Source organism: Cebus imitator, unplaced genomic scaffold, assembly GCF_001604975.1.
Source record: "Cebus imitator isolate Cc_AM_T3 unplaced genomic scaffold, Cebus_imitator-1.0 Scaffold506, whole genome shotgun sequence".
In the NCBI taxonomy this organism is placed as follows: Eukaryota; Metazoa; Chordata; class Mammalia; order Primates; family Cebidae; genus Cebus; species Cebus imitator.
The window spans coordinates 427,600-440,603 of NW_016107821.1; the positions used below are offsets into that span (position 1 = coordinate 427,600).

The 13,004-nt window shown below is 40.2% G+C and overlaps 1 long non-coding RNA gene across 1 annotated transcript; it reads right to left on the reverse strand.

Moving 5' to 3' along the window:
- Positions 1-9,080: 9,080 nt before the first annotated feature.
- LOC108292768 lies at positions 9,081-12,673 on the reverse strand. Its single transcript, XR_001820410.2, has 2 exons — positions 12,130-12,673; positions 9,081-10,838 (listed from the first exon to the last, which is right to left on the reverse strand). It is a non-coding gene; the product is annotated as an uncharacterized LOC108292768 (long non-coding RNA).
- Between the last annotated feature and the right edge of the window lie 331 nt (positions 12,674-13,004).

Consider the following 13,004-nt stretch of genomic DNA (forward strand, 5'->3'; position numbering starts at 1 on the left):
ATGTGACCGTCCTTTCAGTGTAAACAGCTTGCACAGCATTTCTCTAAATAACAATACAAGGAGTGCTGGCCATGTGCAGGGCCCCGATATACGCAAATCTCTAACCCCATAACAACCTTAGCAGAAGTATATTATCCAACCAGACATCTGAAGACACCAAGGCCCAGAGAGATCATAATAACCTATAGAAGTTTCCACGGCTCATGGATGTGACAGTCAAGCCCAGTTTGTATAATACACAGCCATAATCTTATCTACCACTGTAAAAAATTAAACATAGATGAAACGTTCACAGTTCTTTGTGAGTAAATCTATAATTCTGTTTCAAAAAGCACAAGGCAGTGCTGAGGGCTCCATTAACAGCTTGAAATATATATATTTTTTCTTCTGAGTGTCTCTGAATATTACAGAAGCAAGGGGAACTTGAAGGAAATTTGCTGAATGTTGTCAGTGTAACAGTTTCCTTTGTCACATACAAAAGGATTCCCCTTGATCTTGCTTACTCTGCAAACAATGCACAGGGCGAACTCTTATTCTGCTTACAGTAACTTTAAATCTTGAAGGCAAGTGAGTAGATCAAGGATCTAAGTCAGGTGTGGTGCTGCGCGCCTGTAGTCCCCACTACTCAGGAGGCTGAAGTGGGAGGATCACCTGAGCTGGGGAGATCAAGACTGCAGTGAGCTGTGATTGTGCCTTGCACTCCAGCCTGGGTGACAGAGCAAGACCCTGTTGAAGAAGAAGCAGAAGAACAAGAAGCAGCAGCAGCAGCAGCAGCAGCAGGAGGAGGAGGAAGAGGAGGAGGAGGAGGAGGAAGAGATGATTAAACATCTAAATTAACATAACCATCATACTAATTTTCAACAGAGTTTGGGTTATCCACTGCATGAGTGTGACGTGTGATGCATGCATCTGAAAAATCATTCTCTATCACCAAATATTGGTCTCCTTTCCATTAGCATTTAACATTTAATTGATTATTTCTATTAAATGCTAGATCAATGAAGCAATTCTTTACCTTAATTGCATGTCATTTAAAATAGGCAAGAGAAGAAAATGAATCTACAAGTGAAATGTTCATTGGATTGGTTTTGGATATGTAATCATGTATGAGAACAAGTCAATAATTATTGACTTAAGGATTATAATGGAGCATGAAAGGTTACCAGTTTTCTAGTTGTTTCTAGGTGTGATGATGCAAATAATTTTTTAGTTTTCTATTAACTTTTTCTTAGGTTTTCCAGAGCCCAGCCTGGGCCTACTATACTTAGGTGCACCAAGATGCTTATTGTTTGAAGCTCTCCTTCTCACTTCCCAGCATGCCAATCTCATTTCAAGGTTTCCCATTGTCAGTTCTCCTGCATTGACCTGCCCCCAGCTACAGGAATATCCACCATGCACACAAGAGTGAGCCTCATGCTCCCACGAGCTTCTGTTGATGACACTTTCATGGATCGGGTCACAGCTCATTAGTTTCCATCACAGAAAGCAGGATTCTGGGCAAATAAATTAGACAGAGGACAACTATCCTGTAAAGTTAGAATGGCAAGAGTGGGGGTATGGCATCTGAAACTCTGTTCAGGGCACCCAACAAGGAATGATGAATTAGGATGGAGGAAGAATGCTATGAACTACACTATGTCGACCTCTCCTGAAAAAATTCATATGCTGAATCTCTAACCCCTAAGGTGACTGTGTCTGGAGATGGGGTCTTTGGGGAGGTTAGGTTTAGATGAGATCATGAGGGCTCTCACAATGGATTAGTGCTTATAGGAAGAGACAGCAGAGAGCCTGCTTCCTCTCCCTTGCTGTCATGTGAGGACACAGCCAGAAAGTGGCTGTCTGAAAGCCAGGAAGAGAGTCCTCACTGGGGAACTGAATCAGTTGGCACCTTGACCTTGGACTTCCCAGCCTCCAAAATTGTCTGGGAGAAATAAATGTCTGTTGTTTAAGCCACCCACTCTACGGTGTTTTGTTAATGGCAGCCTAAGCTGACTAATACAAAGAATGATAAGAAGGGAATTATTAAAAGAGAAGCTCTTCTCCAAAAGGGAGGTAGACGATTTCCTCATCCCTTTGCCTAAGGTCACCTGAAGCTTACACTGTGTTAAAATGATCAGTCTATAGGACACCAGGCCTCACTCTGTCACCCAGACTGAAGTGCAATGACACAATCACAGCTCATTGCACCTCTGGTTCCCAGGCTCAAGCCATCCTCCCACGTCAGCCTCCCAAGTAACTGGGACCACAGGCATGTCCCACCACACCCAGCTAATTTTTTTTTACTTTTAGGAGAGACAAGGTTTTTCCATGTTGCCCATGCTAGTCACAAGCTCGTGAGCTCAAAGCGATCCACCCGCCTCGGCCTTCCAATCCAGGAAGTTCTTTAAGCACATGTTTTGCTCCACATCAGTCTGCTATCCACAGACAGCTGGACTAAGGTTCATACCTAACCCAAAGGCAGCTAACCTAGTCAGGCTAACAGCTTATGAGGTGGTCTGATACCAAAGCTCTGCCCATTAGGAATCATGGTGATTAAGCTGACCAATCCAACCCTCTCTCTTGATACTTGGAACTAGTTACCTAGTAAAAATCAGCTATATGTTAGCAGAAGAATATAGGTACATAGAGAGATGCAAAGGCAGACAGAATACTCAAGAAGTTGGCAAAGGAACATCCAGCCATTAGAACTGTGTAGAGTCCTGAATCACTTTTCAGAACATAGATTGAGTTCTAGTCTCCATAGGAAGCTATTGTCTTGCGATTCCTGGTTGTGAGCCTTCTTCTGGACTCTGGGTTAGATAGTAAACTTTAGAAGAGAAAACCTAGTTAAAAATTCTTATTTTCTTTGTTTCCACAGGTATTATTCCACAGGGCATAACACTCTGGCTCCATTTCTTAATGTAGCATGAATAAGCCTCTTTCCTGTAACCAAAAAGGCCATATAAACCATGATCTAAAATAGCTTATCTGTATTTTTTTTATATATATAAGATGTTAGGTTACATAAAATTCATCAAATGGGACTTAATAGGTAGTCTTGGAACTTTTCTAGCTTAAGGTCCAATGATAAGAAGAGTAAGGAGTAAGTATTCCTATATGTTCAAGGAGATATGCTACACAAATCTATGTAAGAAATACGAAAAGAGGGTTGAATTAATCCAGCAGCCACCTTTGGATTAAGATGTGAGAGTAAATTTGTTGGCCTAGTAGGCGGTACTGTGTCTCCCACCAAGGAATTTCAAGTCAAGTACAGGGGACCAAGATAACAGCTGTATTAGGGTTATCCTAAGAAACAGATCCAATATCATATGTGTTTGTTTGTGTGTTTGTTTCAGGATTTGGCTCACACGAATAAGGGGATTGGCAAGTCTAGAGTGTGTGCTGGCAGGTCAAGATCCAGGAGAGTTGATGATGCAGATGAAATCCAAAGGCTGTCTGCTGGAGGATTCCCTCTTGCTTGAGAAGGCTGGTCTTTTTGTTCTATTCAGACCTTCAACTGATTAGATAAGACCCATCTACATCAGGAAGGGAATCTGCTTATACTATGCTCACTGATTTAAATGTGACTCTCATCTCAAAATATCCTCCGAGTTGACACATAAAATTAACCACCACAGGAGCCTATAAAGATTTGGATAGGACCACAATAAGGAGAGACAAGCATCTCCATACCTGGTTGATATTTGTTGAGCTGCAGAAGCTCCAACCACTCTGGTGGAGTGGGGCGAGACAATCCTTGGGAGAGCTTGACGTGAATCTCCTGGATTCGAGATAATTGCAAGCACAGAAACGGCTACTGCTTCCTGCATAAAGAGTTCTGAAGAAGGGCTGCTAGTTTCACTGAAGAATGTCCTAGATGAAGCAATATATATTAATTGTATTACATCTAGATCTTTAAACTAATGTTCTGTGTGGTATAATGAGGAGTACTGTATTAGTCCATTGTCTACAAAAAAAAATACCTGAGACTGGGTAATTTTTAAAGAAAAGAGGTTTAATAAGTCTAATTGGCTCATGGTTCTGCAGGTTGTACAGGAAGCATGAATGCCAGCATCTCCTCTGCTTAGGAGGCCTCAGGAAATGTACAATCATGGAGGAAGGCAAAGGTGGGGCAGGCCCGTTGTATGGCCAGAGGAGGAGCAAGAGAGCAAGGGAGGAGGTGCTACATACTTTTAAATGAACAGATCTCACAAGAACTCACTTTTGTGAGGGCAGTTCCAAGGGGATGGTGCTAAACCATTCATGAGAAACCTCCACGGTCCAATCATCTCCTACAAGGACACACCTCTAACACTGGAGATTACATTTCAATATGAGATTTGAGCAGGGATAAACATCCAAGCTATGTCAAGTACACAGAAAGCACCTCTGCTGCCTACTGAAGTATGGTGGTTGTCTCAAGGAAAAGCACTTATGCAACTGAGTAGGGGGCTGAACTAGCCACTCTTTTCATGAAATACTATTTTATTTGAAAGAACAACTGACAGATAAACTGTAGTTCTTCAAACACTGGTATTGGCAGACTTTTTAAAAAAAAGGAACAAAGTGGGTCTGTCATTTCAAGAAAAGATTTGGCAGTATTTGTTGTGAATAATGAAATCTGGGCTTTAAAGTAAAAATTAGAATTTGGAAAACTTGTAGCTGCCATTACAAACTTGACAGCTTTGAAAACTTCAACACTTTGTTGTTGTTGTTCTGGTGAGATCGACGATGATTTTTGATACTGCATAGTGACATAGGTCAACATTTACAAGATCAGCATATCTCATGGAACCAAATTTTCCAGATGACCAATACTTAATATTACAAAAGTCATGGGTCAAATGTCTGTCTAAAGTACTAGATAGAGCAATGAATTTTTTAGACCAATGAAGTTTGATCTAACAGAGTATGAAAATTTTATTGATATAGTTTCAGGTATTGCTTTGGAACAAACCTGTAAGAAGTTATCACTTGCTGAGTTTTAGTATAGTATCAAAGAAGAACATTCATAATTAATTATTTGAAAATGCTGTGAAAATACTGTTTTCTTTTCCAACTACACATTTGTATGAAACAAGATTTTCTCCAAATACTTAAACCAAAGCAACATAATACAACAAATTGAGTGCAGAAACAGAAATTAAAACTTAGCTATCTTGTTTTAGGCCTGGCATAAAAGATCTGCAGAAATGTAAAATAAAGGCATATTTCTATTTTTGCTTTGGAAAACATCATTACTTTTCATAAAATGTGTTATTTATGTTGACATGTAATGAGTTTACTATTATTTTAAATACATTAAAATAGTTTAACATTTTTGAGTTTTAATTTATACTATGGTAAATAGCAATAGACTTAATCCATATAAACAAAACCTCTTTAAGTTTCTCAACAATTCTTAAAAGTGTAAAGGCAGCCTGAGACCAAAACATACAAGCTACTGCTTTTATCCTTTTAGCCTAGCTTAAAGGGGTAGTTAACCCAAAAAGGACCATATGTGTATTAACACACAAGAGAAAAAAATACAGATACCAAAGTGAATTCTTTTTATAGAATTGAGAAGCAAAGTTCCAAATAATATGTACGAAAAATATTTTACTAGCATACTGATTTCATTTTAGCTAGGAATCCAGCATAGCATAGGAAAGCAGAGTCAGCTATTAGGTTATATTTAAACCAAGACAATAATTGCATAATAGACAAAAAGCATGCAAAACAACTCATCTAATTTGAATCAAATGAGAGACTATTCATATTTTGAAAATGCATTTATTATTTAATGCCACCATATTTAGTTATTAAAAAAACTTAGAACAAAGATCTTATTTGCATGCTCATATTCCTGTACAATATTCAGATAACAAAAGCAAAGCTAAATTTTTAGAAGTTGTACAAGAAAGTGCTCACAATTTTTTTCAATACATTTGATAGTATAAGAAAGACTAGTTGGGCACGGTGGCTCACTCCTGTAATCCCAGCACTTTGGGCAGCCGAGCCAGGCGGGATCACCTGAGGTCAGGAGTTCGAGACCAGCCTGACCAACATGGAGAAACCCTATCTCTACAAAAAATACAAAAATTAGCTGGCCGTGGTAGTGTATGCATGTAATCCCAGCTACTCTCGAGGCTGAGGCAGGAGAATCATTGAATCCGAGAGGTGGAAGTTGTAGTGAGCTGAGTTCGCACCATTGCACTTCAGCCGGGGCAAGAAGAGCGAAACCCTGTCGCAAAAAAAAAAAAAAAAAAAAAGGAAAGAAAGGCTATATTTTGGTAAAGGAGGTAACAAGTTTCAGTCAATTTCTTCTCATTGTAATCAATTTCAACATGACAGTTTCAATTATTCTGCTTCTGGAATTTGTTCTGGCAATACCTGAAATAGACTGTTAGCTCTGACTTAAAATATCTTCAGTCGAGATTTTTGTATATTCATTTTAGTCAATATCTGATCTATAGCTTTGGGTTTTGTTTTTCTTTTTGGTGAAACATTGACTAATGTTTTTCACCAAGTAAGAAATAGGCATTTTTTACAGAACACAGATTCTCATAGACCTGTGGTGCTGACCTGACGTTTTTATAATTATACCCCTTATACAAGTAGAAAATTAAAATAAATTTACAAACTACCTACCTAAGCCAAATTCAGTAAAATTCAAGTTAACTAGCATAGTTGAATGTGATCATTGGCTTTGCAGAAATTAAATCACTGCTAGTAGCAAGCACAGGGCTTCCATGACCGCAGTGCAGCTCCTTTGAGTGAGTACATGGATACCGCTACTGGACTGTCTGATGACTGTGTCCACCCACGACTTCTGTTTTAACCAAATTGCAGCAAAGTCTTCCTAACTACATGATACTGTGATATTGTTCCTCACCGATATGCCTATTATTAGGACTACGGTATTTTCATATTTCCCTTCTCAGCCTCAAGGTTATAGTATTAGGAGGTGGAACCTTAGGGAGGTAATTAGGCTCTGCTCTCATGAACGGGGTTAGTGCCCTTATAAAAGAGCCCCCAGAGAGACCCCTTGATTCATCCATCACTTGAGGACACCAAATCTGCCTTGATTTTGGACTTCCCAGCCCCTAGAATGGTGAAAAATAAATTTCTGTTCTTTACAAGCACCCAGTTTGTGGCATTTTGTTATAGTGGCACAAACAGACTAGACAAGTATCCAAAGCTCTAGGATTCAGTGGGTACTGAAAATACCTGTGTCAGGTCTATTTTGACAGCAATCATCTAGATGATCCTGAATTTGGTCAGATCAATTATTTTTATTATCTCTAGAAATGAAAACACAAAACAAGAATTTTGTGGAGAACTTGATTTTAGGTGTTGTCCTTGGAGTCTAGTTTAAGAAACAATGCTTCTGATTAGGAAGACCTGAAGCTGTGGGAAAGATCCTGCCTTCAGATGAGGGTCTCCGGTGATTTTGTTCCTGAAGTTGGGTATTTGCAAGCTTTTTGAAGCTTTCAGAGCTTTCATAATCAAAGGGCCACAAGATGGAGAAGCCATTTTTTGAAAAAAAAGCTCTTTTATGTTAGGAAAACAAAATTTTATGCATTAATTTCCACTTTCTGAAAAAGGGCCATACATGTCTTTCCATTAAAAATGGCAAGTTGTTCATGTCAAGAACACTTTTATTTGCAAACCTTGTATTAAATTACTATTGAGCAAATCCTGGCAACACCTGCCTCATTCTTAAAATCTAAAGCAGAAATTAGCAAGCTATACTACCTGTGAGTCAAATCAGCTCACTGCCTGTTTTTGTATAGATGTGAGCTAAGAATATTTTCAATATTTTTAAAGTATTGCTTTAAAAAAAAAAAAAAAGAAAAAAAAAACATATGAAACAGAGGACTTATGTGGTTTGCAAATTATAAAATAGTTACTATCTGGCTCTTTATAGAAAAAGTTTGCTGACCCCTGCTTTAAAGAACTACATCTTTTTAAAAAGCAATATTAGTTTTATCTTGAGAAAGAGGTAGATAATATTCATATTCTCTCTGTCCTCTTTCTTCTCCACCCTCTTATTCTTTGTTTACCTTTTCCAGCTATCATGTTAAAGGCTTTTATAATGCTACTAGATTTGTTGTCAAGTTCTATCATTCAATCCTTTATTTTAAAAACAGGTGAGAAGACAATTTATATTAATCCTCTTTTTTTTTTTAAAAAAAAAAAAAAAGCACTAATATGAAATAGTCTGCTTTTTGACTTGTTTTTCTGTGGGTCAGTAATTTTTTTTAAAAAAAGAAAATGTGACCCATTTACCTTAAATGCCTACATTAAAGCAAAGCTATTTCTTGATGCCTTGGATTTGCATTTTTATTTATTTATTTATTTATTTTGTTGTTTGGAGACAGGGTCTCACTAGAGTGTCTCTCAGGCTTGAGTGCAGAGGCACAACCAGGGTTCACTAGAGGCTCTGCCTCCCAGGCTCACGTGATCCTCCCACCTCAGCCTCCTGAGTAGCTGGGACCATGAGCACGTGCCACCATGTCTGGTTGATTTTTTTTATTATTATTATTATTTGTAGAGACAGAGTCGCCCTCTCAGGCTGGTCTTGAACTCCCAAGCTCAAGTGATCCTCCTGCTTCAGCCTCCCAAAGTGCTGAGAGTACAGATGTGAGCCACCACACCTAGCCCTTTTCTGTAGTAATAGTAATAAAAATAAAATAGGTCGCTAATGTGAAAATAACTTGATGAATGTGGGAATAACTTGAAGAATGTTTAACCTGAGTTCGGAGCATCCCAGATGTAATATGCAATTGTTAAACTCAGGAAAGGACAACTGAACATTAACCTTATTTTCTAAATCTCTTTTCCCATGAATTAAAGCATGAATAATATTTGTTTGGTAAGATCTATATGGCTTAATAATCTCTAAGCCTGCAGAGAAATTCACTTTCAGAGTTGCAAAATGGTTTATGAGGTTCATTAATAGTCAATTTTAAGTATGATTAAGTGCTGAGACTATTGTTAAGTACTCAATAATTACTTGTTGTTGATTAACTATTACGATCTTCTTTACCTGATTCAGAGAATGCATTTAAGTAGCCAAAGAAATGTGATAATTACTCACTAAGGAAACAAAATGTGCTGGGTATCTGGATTCCTTTTAATCTTCTGTGGATTATTTAAGAATGAACATTGGAAACTAATTCTACAGGGAAAATGCTGTTGCTGAGGAAGGCGTTGGGACACAGATTGCTGACAACAGGATTTGGTTTTGAGAATTGAATTTGAAAGACAAAAATGAGTTATGTTTTCTTCCCTGAAGGCAGATGGGTACTTGTTAAGAACTTCCTTCAGCAAGAAAGTTAGGATCCCTGCCACATTCTCCACCTCCTCATAGTTTTCTCCCTTCTGGAGTTCTCCATGGGAAGCAGGCACAAGCCACCAGAAGAAGGAGGCTCTTGGTGGGGCATTCTTGGTGGTCCAGGAACTTGGTCAAGGTCCTAGATGGTGAGCCCATCTTAGCCAGAGATGGCAGACCTGACCCAGGAAGCCCTTGTGGTCCTCGGGGCTATACGCAGCACACCCCTGGCGCATTCTGTGCCACTTCTCTTTTGGCTCGAATTGTTGCCAGCAAACAGCGACATTGGGACTTTGGAGAAGATTGTGTCCTTCAGGCCTTTGTGAAAACTTTCTAAAGATGTATACGGCATTGCCTTCCCTGGCACCAGCAGGATCCTACTCATACCCTACTAATCCTCGTCTGTAAACGCAAGGTGTGGCTGTTAAGTGTGCCTTGAATGAGGAGACCGCCTAAACAGGCTTTGTGTGAGCAACAAGGCTGTTTATTTGCTCGGATGTGAACAGGCTGAGTCTGAAAAGAGAGTCAACAGAGGGTGGTGGGATAGGAGCTGGTTTTATAGATTGGGAGCAGACCATGGAAAGTTACAGTTTAGGATGTTTTGTTTTGCAAGCTGGGGGTGGGGGGTGTCACAGGGTCCAATGTCACAAGGTTGACCTATCCATTGAGGCAGGAACAGCGGTAGAATGTCACAAGGTCGGTTAATCAGGCCACAGCGTCCAGTGTCACAAGGTTGATTTATCAGTTGAGGCAGAAGCAGTGGTGGAATGTTGCAAGGTCGGTTAATCAGGCACTGCAGGGGCTAGTCTTCTATTTTTGCGGTTTTCTTGTTCTCTCAGACTTTCTGGCTCCAGGAGGCCATCTGGAGGTGTATGTGTGGGTCACAGGAGTCACTATGGCTCAACTACGGTGTAATCCATGGTGCAGTCAATTCAAAGAACCTTGCAGTGATCAATCAGGCCTCCCGTGGCATGGTGCTGCAGGCTGCTCTTACCAGAGTCAGGGGCCCCTGCCAGCTTTGCTGCTATCCTGGGTTTTTAGATGCTGCCCTGACCTTTCACTCTGAGCTCCATTCTTTCCCTGATTCCTTAGGCAGCTTGGACTTGAGCCTGACTTATCCAGTTCCTAGCCCTTTATTCTTCCAAGGGTACACCAGGCAGCTGGAATCTCTGGACCTTAAAGTGCCTCCTCTTGCACATCCCTCCAACACTCCACATTCCAGGACCACACCCCCACCTTTGCTCCTGCTGGACTTTGACCTCTGGGCACTCCAGGAGCAGCCAGACGGCTTGAAGTCTGAGCTTTGGCCTGCATTTTAGAGTTCAACGTTGTCGCCTCTTCAGGCTTAATATTTCTACATTTGTTGCTTTAATTTACCCTCCAGCTCTGAGCTCTAGCTCTGCCTTGGCTTGCCTCTTACCTTGGCCACACAGCCAAGCTGGCAGGTTCCCCGAAGCCAGTCTATTCATGCCCATTCCTCAAGTTTTGCTGTAGCTATTTGTGTGCTCCAGCTTCCAAGAAGTCTCCAGACATAGGACAAAGGCTGAAACGCAAGAGTAACAGGAAGTAAGTTATCTTAGCCGATTCCCCCTGTGAATGCTGCGTGAGGGGTTGTTGAAAGGAATTTCTCAGATCACCACTGACAAGGATTCTCAAGGGAAGGCTTGGTGATAGAGTGAGATAGATATTCACTGGAAATGGGACAAGCCTGAATTAAAATATCATCTCTTTTACTGGTTCCTTTCATAGATGAGAAAACGGGGAACCAAAAATATTAACTGCCTTGGCCACTATCACTGTGATTAAAATAGAGCAATGCTGGAATCAGCATCTTGCTTGCTGGATGAGTACAGCGTTGTCTACCCTTATTCATTCAACAGGTACTCATGGATTGTCTACTACAACTTAACAGTTCTTGGCTGTATAATAAATAGGGGCTAGGAAACATATGAAGTAAGTATAATGAAAGGTAGCTGTTGTAAGGGACACTAATCTGGTTTAAAAATAATACATATATTTAGAATTTTTAAATAATTCAATATATTTATGCTGGTGTGATAATAGAAGTATGTGTAATAAGTTTTTATGGAAATTCAGAAATAAGAGCTACCAAATTGTGCTGTGATTCTCAGGAAGGTTTCTTAAGTTGGATGGCACAGAAATTAAACTGGAAGGCAAGCTAAAACTTAGATCAGTTGAAAGGAGAGGGAAGGGTTTTTCAGTAGGAGAAATGCAAGTTTTGTGTTGGAGATTTAGAAGAGAAGGTCGTATAGTATGTGAGAACGAATTATAGAAAACTTTGAGAAAACGTCAACCAAAAGTGTTCACAGGGGGCTGGGCACGGTGGCTGACACCTGTAATCCCAGCTTTTTGGGAGGCCCAGGCAGGCTGGTCACTTGAGGTCAGGAGTTTGAGACCAGCCTGGCCAACATAGTGAAACCCTGTCTGTAACTAAAAATACAAAATTAGCCGGGTGTGGTGGCATGGACCTGTAATCCCAGCTACTTGAGATGCTGAGGTAGAAGAATTGCTGGAACCCAGGAGGCAAAGGTTGCAGTGAGCCAAGATCTCACCACTGAACTCCAGTCTGGTGAGAGGGCAAAACTACATCTTAAAAAAAAACACACAAAAGTGTTCACGTGGCACTGGGGACCCACTGAAGTATTAGCAGGAGAGTGCCATGAGGAAGCTAGTCTTTAGGAAGGTTGCTCCAGCAATGCTAGATTGGGGTGAGGGTGGGGGGCTAGGAGAAGAAGGTGAAAGCCTAGAATTGGTACAATAAGATTATAGGAGATTCTTAAAGAAAATCAAATATATCATTTTCAAGTACTTACAATACTGTGATCTTATGATTAAAACACAACTGGTGTCTTCAGTCCTGACAAATGTGGCTATAACAAAGAATTTAGATTGTCTATTTCTACGATGAGTCTAAGGTAATGCCAAAAAATAATTTATTCTCAGATTAAGCAAACCACCTCCCCTTCCAAACAATGTTTTTTAAATCTGTAATTTCTGTTAACATCTCTTTCATAGTTAGCACAAAAATAAACAAAATGAGTTCATACTCACCTAACTAAAAATTTTCCATGAGTGAGCATGTGTTAATGAACCAAAAGTTTAAAGGTACAAATAACATCAAAAATAATAAAAAATGTAAAAACAAAATTCACCCCCAATGCCATTACTCAAACACCTACTGTTGTTTTTCCTCTTCCCGTGTTCTTTTCACTAGGTTTTGTTTATATGTTGCTGTATCACTTTTCATGACAGTGAAACTGTGTTTACTATTAACAACAGAGGTAGTGAAATTGACAATCTTTGTCCCTAACATAAGAATAGTTGTAAGGCCGGTTGCCTAGTTGGGAGGTTGGACACACCCACCTCTGCACCCGGCACCTAGCTCTGCCTCGTGGCTCCCCTAGAAGGCTCCAGCTGATGCAAGGCTCCGGGCCGGCTCTCCCACCCGAAAAGCCGCCCCGTCTCAATCCCGCTCCCCTGGAGTCAATCAGAGCACCCAGCTGTTGCTCGTTCCTCCTACCTATAAAAACCCTACGCCCCAGGAAGTTGGCGCAACTTCCCTGGCCTCTTTCCCCGGGACCATGGAACCTCGCCCGGGAGCTGAATAAATTGGATTTTCATTTTCTTATACTGGCCTCGGTTTCCTCATTTTAAACTCGGCAATAACCCTTACAATAGTTATCCTACT